The sequence below is a fragment of the Eucalyptus grandis genome, chromosome 6 (genome assembly GCF_016545825.1).
Source record: "Eucalyptus grandis isolate ANBG69807.140 chromosome 6, ASM1654582v1, whole genome shotgun sequence".
NCBI classification, from domain to species: domain Eukaryota; kingdom Viridiplantae; phylum Streptophyta; class Magnoliopsida; order Myrtales; family Myrtaceae; genus Eucalyptus; species Eucalyptus grandis.
Window position 1 is genome coordinate 12756702 of NC_052617.1, and position 9715 is coordinate 12766416.

The 9715-nt window shown below is 42.6% G+C and overlaps 1 non-coding gene across 1 annotated transcript; it reads left to right on the forward strand.

Moving 5' to 3' along the window:
* The first annotated feature begins 7146 nt into the window (after positions 1-7146).
* LOC120295193 lies at positions 7147-7253 on the forward strand. The gene has a single exon (XR_005552551.1). It is a non-coding gene; the product is annotated as a small nucleolar RNA R71 (small nucleolar RNA).
* The last annotated feature ends 2462 nt before the right edge of the window (positions 7254-9715 follow it).

Genomic DNA, 9715 nt, shown 5'->3' on the forward strand with positions numbered 1-9715 from the left:
TACCTGTTCCAACGCAATAGCCGGAGGGGGAGTGGTCGTTCTCAGCGGAACCAAAGCTTCCATAACTGGCGAGGGGGAAATGACCGGCTGAGCAGGAGCGATCGAAGTCTGCCTGGCCAGACGACGATTAGCTTGTCTAGTATTCGGGGTGCGCCTAATGGGGTTTTCCTAGGGAGGAGCTTGGTAGTTATGGCCAAACATGTTGCAATCCGGACACGCAATCGGGAACCATTCATATTCAATGTTAATGGACCGAGAAACACCCTTCAAGGTGACTTTGGCCGTCTCAACTCTTGGCTGATTAGCAGTGACCTCAACACAAATTCTCGCGAAGGAGAGCATCTTCATTTGATCGGTCCTTTGATCAACATATAGCGGCTTCCCCGCCGCACTCGCTATCGCGCTCATCGCTGGCACCATCCAACACACAAGTGGCAAGTTGTGTAGGTGAATCCAAATGGGAATGGCGGATTGGTCTTCTCTCTTAAGGTCCATGAGAGGCTTTCATTGCTGAAGTATTAGTGGCACTCTAGCAATCGTTATCGGCCCCTCTTCAAGGATCTTTCTCCTAAACCCGGGGTCCGGGATTTGGAGGAAGAGGAATCCTTGATCGTTGGCGAAGATTTCACCAATCTTGGAGCCCCACGTCTTCCTCAATGCTTGCTCCAACAAACCGAAAGGTAGGCTCCTTCTCCCAACCAGATATCCAACCAAGCAATCATGCCACTTTGGATCCATGGCATCGAGAGCTTCGTCTAGGAGGTTCACAACAGCTTCTCCATCCACAAAAGTGGGCGGAACAAACGACAAATCAGAGCCTTTCACCGCCAACCGAGCCACATTTGCCTAGGAACGCACTGGGGCATCATGGTGACCAGTCGAGGGTTGCGTCGGACACTTGGAGACCGATCTCCTGCGGCTTCTTCCCCTGGATCGGTGCGACCTTGAGGACTGTCCTTACGGGCCTTTCAGCTAGCTGTTCGGATGAGGATATCTGGAAGAGGTGGCCATATCCACTCCTGACTGAACTGAATGCTGCGCATCCCCAAGAGAGGGGAATGGGTGCCCCAAAGGGCCACCAGCCAAAGGCCGGCTAGAAGGAGTGTTTCCGGGCAAAACAGATTCAGCAAACATTTCTACAAACACCTGGCCTGCATTCCACTCTCAACCGAAGAATCTGGCCATCGTGCACCAGGGATCGAATCTGCCAAGTTCCAGTCACCCTTACCCAGTCCAGAGAAGCCAGCCAACACCAAAAATGCAGCAGCAAAACACCAGCACAGGAAACCCGCACCAGTATAGAATCGAGCAGAACCAGTGCAGCAACTACGAACAGATAAGGGATGAAGGATCGACTGACCTGGACTAAGTTGAGCGACACCCCTAGGCCTGGTGAAAGATCAATCTTGGACAGCAGAACCAGCAGAAAACCAGAAGACCACGAATCCAGAAGCTTGCTGCAGCTGTTCGCAGAAGTAGTTCGCAGGAGTCCGCGGAAACAAGGAAATCCGAAGCTGTAGGCCACGAAATGAGACGCCGTTCGGAGGGCCAGATAAGGGATCCTATACGACCTCCCTGTCCAAAAATGAGGCCAAACAACCAACCAGAACTAGTAGAACATGAGAAGAATTCGATTCCAAAGGCTTGTTGTAGAAGTAGTTCGCAGGAGGCCACGAAAACAACGAAATCCAACGCTGTAGGGCACGAAATGAGATTCCGTTCGGAGGGCCAGATAAGGGACCCTATATGACCTCCTTGTCCAAAAATGAGGCCAAAAAAATAACCATAACCACTCAAACCAACAACAGCCTCAGCAGATAGTCCAAGCGAACGGTTTCTGGAAAAAGGCAAATCTCGAATTCTAGCTCGACCCAGCCAAATTCCTTCGATGGGATGGAAGATGATAGTGAGAGGAAGATTTCCTCCAAAAATCAACCCATTCCGACCAGAAGGAGCTCTCGTGGGATGAAGAAAACTAGAAGAAAAGCAAGATATCTTTTGGCCCCAAAAAATTCTTCAATGGTAAAAACGAACCAATGCTATTGTTGCAGATATCTTTTGATAGAGATCATCCCATAAAAAATTCTTCAGTGGGATGGGATGATGGAAGATGAGGATGGAAGAGAGGAAGAGGAAGCTATCCTCCAAAAATCATCCCATTCCGACCGGTAGAACTCTCGGGGATCCATAAAGCCAAACCAAACCAAAAACTGAACAGAAAACCGGAAAACAAACCAGGGCTAGGGTTGTGGATATCTTTCAATCTAGACCAGCTCGTGGAAATCCCTTCAGTGGAGATGTAGAGGAGAGTGAGAGGGATCGTCCCTCTAAAAATCAGCTCATTCCGATGGCTAGATCTCTGGGAATCACCATTTCAACCGGCTGATGAATAGTAGCTCGAGAAACTAGTTGAGAGAAACAGACCGTGAACAGTAACCCGCGAGGTGCGAAAATTGGCGGCTTAATTTGCGTACTCATTTATCTTCTCATTCTGTATATCTTTGTCCCTTAGTCAAATCAGACATGCTTCAAGTGGATCTTTAAAAAAAATTTCCAGAAAAACCTTACTCACCAACTTGTCAACTATCTCAACTTTAAAACAAGAATTATCATTAGATGGATATTTCATTGCTTTAAAAACATTAAATGAAACAAGATCATCTTGAACTCTAAGAATTAACTTCCCTTGTTGTACATCAATAAGAGCTCTTCTTGTTGCTAGAAAAGGTCGACCTAAGATAAGTGGTACCTCAAAATCTTCCTTCATGTCAAAAACTATGAAATCTACAGGAAAGATAAATTTGTCAACTTTTACCAAAATATTTTCCACAATACCTCTCGGATATTTAATTGATCAATCAGTCAGCTGAAGTGACATTGTAGTTGCTTTTACCTTGCCCAATCCTAATTTCTTAAAAACTGAATAATGCATCAGATTAATACTTGCACCTAAATCTCATAATTCTTTTTCAAAATAAGAATCCCCAATAGTACAAGGAATAGTAAAATTCCTTGGATCTTTTAATTTCGGAGATAATTTGTTTTGTAGGATGGCTGAACACTTCTCATTTAACTTCACAGTTTCATAATCCTCAAATTTCCTTTTGTTTGCCAAAATCTCCTTCAAAATTTTTGCATAACTAGGCATTTGTGCTAAGGCATCTGCAAAAGGAATGTTAATGTGCAATGTTTTAAGTACATCAAGAAATGGGATAAGTACACTAATGGTGCCATAAGTTGTGTACGGCGCTTATTTTGTTGTCAAAAGTTTCCATCGAATCATTTAAGTGCCAAAAAATTTGAAAAACGCTCACTCTAGTACCAACGCCGATCCGATCGCCGAAATCTTATGTGGCCTTTTTTTATTAATTTTTTAAGCCAATGTGGCTCGCCGAGAGTATAGTCAGCATTTAAACAACAAAACGACGCTGTTTTGTGTCTTTCCCCCAAATTCAAAACCCTAAATGTGGCACCCCGAACCCTTCGCAGGTCACCACCAGCGCCAATGTTACACCTTATTACCTTTCATCCTAGAAGAGGCGTCGTTATTAGTAGACACATTTTTTTTTTTTTAAAATGGTCCCAGCGCGACTCATCATCGGAAGCAAAATAAAACATTACCATCTCTCCCTCCAGCAACCATGATACAAATACACACCACTAATCATCATGATTAAAAGACAAGCCACAACACTTTATTTACATATATTTTCAAAATGGGACTTCTTTTGGGTCGGTACATCAAAAGGAAAAGCCAAGACTCAGCCACATCCGGCCTAAAATCCCAAAAAGAACCCTCGACCCTCTACAACTCGCATGCACAATCCCCATCATCAGTGTCGGCTAACGATCCCCAAAAAGATCCAGCTCCTACTCGTCATGCACGGCCCTCACACCCATCCCGATGCATCAAGCGGTGGCGGCAACAACATCCCACGCATCACCCCGTCCCATCGAACATGGACAGATATGAACTCCTGGACAACAGGGCCCCCAGCTAGACCCACATCGTACATAATTAGACAGCGCACTCGAATATACATAAGACCAGGAATAGAAAGACAATCAAATTCCTCGCACTCGACCTCTACGTCTCGGTTGTCCTGTAATACATCTCCAGAATTACTGTCTTTGAGATCTAGTCGATTGATGAGGTTATACTTGTTAATTTTGCTTCAAATTCGAGTATGTTGTATTTTAAGATGTCCCCTACAACTTGCATGAAGAAATCGAAGAGAGATTCTTAGCGCAAATCAACATGCAACCACGAATCCATCAAGATGTCAGTGAAACTGTTCCAGATCTGAGGTCTCCGTAGAATGAGAGTTTAACCCCTTAAATCTCCATCATTTTCCACCAAATTTTAGTATGTTGTATTTCAAGATGTTATCTACAACTTTCATGAAGAAATCAAAGCCAAAATCGGACTCCAAACATACATGCAAGCTCACACAACATTCTGACTCAAACTGTTCGAGTGAAAACAGCCACACCACTCAAGAACAAGCCATCCATACTTCGGTTTTCCTCTCCTAATCACCAAAACTCGACATACATATAACACACACACATGCAAGAGCAGCTAGAGGACTCCAACTTGCCTCTAGACCAGACGGACGACGGCACACGGCGGTGAGCATGGCAGCACACGGCGGACGGACAGCTAGCGACGGCGACTCCCTCCTCGGCTTCTCCTCTCTCTCGGCTGCTCTCCCTCTCTCTCTCGCACAATCTCTCTCTCTCTCTCTTTGAGCGAATGGCTAACCGGCCATTCTCTCTCCTCTCTTCCCTTTTTATCCCCCCTAAAGCTCATCATTAGTAATGATTAGGTTGCCTCCTAATTAGCCAATGCATGCCATCTTCCTTTGTGCCACTTGTCTCATTGCATGCATAATGGGCTTGGGCTTTTGGGCTTGGGCTTGGGCCTCCTTTTGTGGCTGGTGACAGCCCCTCCGTGGGCCTCCATTTGGGCTGGCCATTCAGCCCACTAAGCTTAGGCCAATGGGCCTAAGGCCCAACCAAATAAAAATTAACTTTGCCCCCCTTTTTTTTTTATAATCTCTTCCATAAATTTTTAAATTTTAATTTCCACATAGCCAAAGTCTTGTGACATTTTTATTTAATTCATAAGGTGCATGGCCAAGCATAAATTATCACTATTAATCTACAATATTTAAAATCTCATGACCATAAGCACAAATCACCTAATCTTAAAAAGACTAATGGCTAAAGCATAAACCATAAGCAAATTTCATTACCCAATTAGAGACTTTAACACACCTTATAACTTGACTTTGAATTTTTGGGATGCCACACTAAATCCCCAAACGACGCCGTTTTGTGTCATCTTCTTCCCGAACAAATCCAGCAACACCAATAGAGCCGAACCAGCAACACCAGCAGCGCAGAACTAGCAACACCAGTAATTTTCCAGAAAAGAAACCACGTATTCGCCTCTGCCCTCCCCCAGTCGTTTTTCCCCATTTTCAATCACCTTATCAACCTTTCAAATCCTCGAATCTTAGCCCCACCACCGTCTTTTCCCAAGGAATATCGTTGGGTGCAAGGGAAACGCGAGCTCGAAGAATCTCCATAAGCACAAGTGATTTGGCCAATGGTAGCTGCAAAGATCTGGAGCGCCACGAAGGTTGTTGGCGAAGCCAGCTATGACGAAGGTGGTGGCCGTGGCCCTGCCATCCCCTCCTTTGCCCTCATCATCAACACCTCCCTCTATCTTGGGATTTTCTGTTTGTTTTTTTTTCTTTTGTCTTGCTGTGGCAAGCAACTATGATGGAGGTCGAGGGATGGCGACCGAGCGACGGTGGCCAAGGGACGGCGGTCGAGGGACGACGGCCGAGTGACGGTGGCCGAGGGACGGCGACCGAGCGACGGCGGACGAGCAATGGCGGACAAAAAAACTCTAATTTCAATCTCCAAATAAAATATAAAAAAAAAACGGCATCGTTTTTGTGAGGCTATCCACGTAGGACAGCAAAATGACGTCGTTTTCTTAAGGAAGACGGAAAACAATGTCTTTTAAAAGGCTTCTTGATTTTTTTTTTTTAAATATAAAAGCTACGTAATTATTTTGGCCGGAATCTGTCGTCGGTGGCACCAAAGTGATTGTTTTTCCTTCGATTTGGCACTTAAGTGATCCGGCGAAAACTTTTGGCACCAAAGTGAGCGCTGTACACAACTTATGGCACCATTAGTGTACTTATCCCTAAAAAAATTTAGAAAATTGCTTATCTATTTTGTGCTGCTAGAGTTGCTAAGGGAATGGAATTGGTGGCACATATGGCTTGGGATTATCTAGAAAAAGTTTGCTCTTGCTTGTCTCCTTTGATTGTTTATTGATCACATCTTCATTGTCTCTAAAAATCTCCTCTTTGACATATTCTTCTCCCACTACCACTTCTCAAGGTCATAGCCTTTATGTTTTCAATTGGATTTTTCTTTGTGTTGCTCGGCAAAGAACCCTGTTGTCTCCCTAACATCATGCTTGTTAATTGACCCACTTGCATCTTCAGATTTCTTATTGAAGCCTCTTGGTTTTGAAATCTCACATATGTGCTTTTGATGAAGTCATGAGTTGTATTAGCAAGTTTGGTGACTATATCTTCTAAATTTGTCTTTGTCTATTGTGATTGTTTGAATCTAGGTGGTCTCGTCATATTCTGATTATTCCATGAAAAATTTGAATGATTGCACCATCCCGTATTGTACGCGTTGGAGTAGGGATTATTTTGTGACTTGTTAAAATTCCCAACAAAGTTAGAATTTTCACTAGAATGTTTACAGTATTACCTACTTGACACTCTGTGCTAACATGTCCTTCACCACAAAAATCACATGTCAAATTCCAAATTTTCATGGCTGAAATACTCATATTATCTAGCTTTTTGTTGAGTGCTTCAAATTGTGCAACAATTACAGCAAAAGCATCTACTTCATGAACTCTGCTAGCTTTTCGCATTGGTAGTCTCTCAATAGGCCATTGATAACTATTGGATGCCATCTCCTCTAATAGATTGTAGGCTTCTTCAGGTATTTTATCATTTAAAGTTCCCCTATAGCTGCATCATTTATAGAATGAAGATTTGTACTAGAGCCACTATAAAAGTTTGTACATGCATCCATACGGGTAGTCCATAATGTGGGCATCTCCTACGAAATTTTTTGAATCTTTCCCATACTTCATATAATGATTCATTATCCGTCTGCATAAAATTAGTTATATTGTTACACATCTTCCCAGACTTTGCAGGTGGAAAGAACTTACTAAGAAATTTCTGAGCCATATCAATCTATGTAGTGATTGATTCTGTAGGAAGAGAAGAAAGCCGACTCTTAGCTTTGTCTCTAAGAGAGAATGGAAATAATCTCAATCTAATAGCATCATCTGTAACTCCATTATATTTAACGGTGTCACAATTTCAAGAAAAGCATTGATGTGAGCATTTGGATCATCACTTGGTAGCCCACTGAATTGCATTGATTGTTGAAGCATTTGATGTGACACCCCTCGATACGGCCCCCGACCCGCTAGGGTCGCCATAGATTACTTATCTTTCACTTGACCTAATAACGTGCCACTTTGATACCATTTCAATTGTAGTGGGTCCATACAACTTGGGAGTTTACATCCTTTAGATTGGTCCCAGCACAGTTCATAAAACGGAAGCATACTCATCATCTCCCTAACCCTTATTCCAACCAAAAAAATACAATGCCATACACACCAACTACAACATTTCATATATATATATATATATATATATATATATATATACATTTTAGGGCCGAATCACTTTTATTTACATAACTAAGATGAATTTCACAAGTCAGTACAACAAAAGGCCAAGACTTTAAGTAAGCTTGGCTAAACCCAAAAAGAACTCGACTATACATCAGACATATACACTAATCCATCAGCTAGTGTCGGCCATCCGAAAAAGTGTCAACCTCCACCAGTCACACGCTCCTATCACACCCATCCTGGTGCATTGGCCGGTGGCAACGGCAGCATCCCCATCATCCTCCCATCTCGACGAACAAGGACAAACAGAAACTCTTGTACTATGAGGCCATCGGATAGGCCCACATCATACATAACCAAAACACGGACTCGGATGAACACCAAACCAAAAACACCAACGCAGGGGTGCTTCAAGCACTCGACCTCTACATCAGACGGTAAGTCATAAAATGTACCACGCGTGATAGGTGCTAGAGGTATCGCTCAATCTGAAATGTTTGTCCCCAAAGGGGTGAGTAAAACCACTTAGCAGTAAAGATCCATCAAACTACACAATGCAACAAGCAAGACAATCAAGATATCACAAGTAAAGCACATATCATCCATGCTATCGAGCATAAATCACCATGGGGTCGTGCATATATTGCCATGCAGTCATGCATATCTCACCATGCCATCATGCATATACCACCATACAATTATGCTTGTATTTCCATGAGGTTCATCCCATGCCATATGCACATACATACGCATGATTCATATCATGCATGCAATCATGTATACATCCCCATGAGATCCCTTCAAGCCTTCATGATTGCATTCTCGATATCAAATAGCATCAATTTACTTTCATAAGCAGATCAGGCATCGTGCCACATGCACACACCCATGCGCATGAATCAATTCATTTTTTTTTTCAAAAGGATCTCATCATTTTTCTTTCATGGACCAATGTTTACATCCCTCAATGTATCGCTCACACCCAACCTGGCATCGCGAGGAACCTCTGGTACACACCTTTGGGCCTCCGGCACAAACCTCCGGGCATCTCGCACCTTATCTAGCATCATGAGGAATCCCCCTTGGCACAAACCTCCAGGGCTTCCAGATTACATACCAACATACCACCAGGTATCCCCTTGGAATTACGTACCGTATACCACCAGGCATCTCAAAACTCCCGAAGACCCTCCGGCACAAACCTCCAGGCATCCAAAGTCACACACACTTCGGGCATCCCGACACTCCCGGGCATCATCTCGCTCACACCTCCGATGGTATCATTATTATCATGATTTATAATCACATATATGTCTCATTTTCAACATGGCATTTGATACAACAATTTCAAAGATCTAAACCAGCTTTTTGATGTCATGTAATATGCCAAATGTTACCATATATGTAGTGCACATAACACCCACGATATCATATTTCATAAAGCAGTTCATTGATTTTTGAAAATAGAACCAATTTTCGGGTAAAACAGAATGTACCTCTTTAGTAAAAATTCTTGGAAAATTAGTAAAAAATCTCAATAAATTCTGAAAATTTAACATGATGTAAAAAAGATCCAGAGGAAGATATTTTGTGGAGAACACCATGTCAATAAATTTTCACATCAATCACATAGATCCATACATCACAGCAAAAGAAATTCTAGCACAACTTTTGCACAGTTTCGGAAATAATTTCGATTAAACCCTTAAATGAACTCAGAAAATTCTGAGATTTTAATATGTTATATATATGATCTAAAGGTAAAAGTCTCATGAAGAAATCTAGGTCTAATTCCTTCTGTATTAAAAGATATGACTATTACAACTCACCCTAACCCTCGGCTAAATCTACAGATTTAATCTCTTTCAAAGAAAATCATTTCCTTGATCAATATTGGTCCGTTTATTCTCAAATTTCAGTATGTTGCTCCTCAAGATGTCTTTTACAACTCTTATC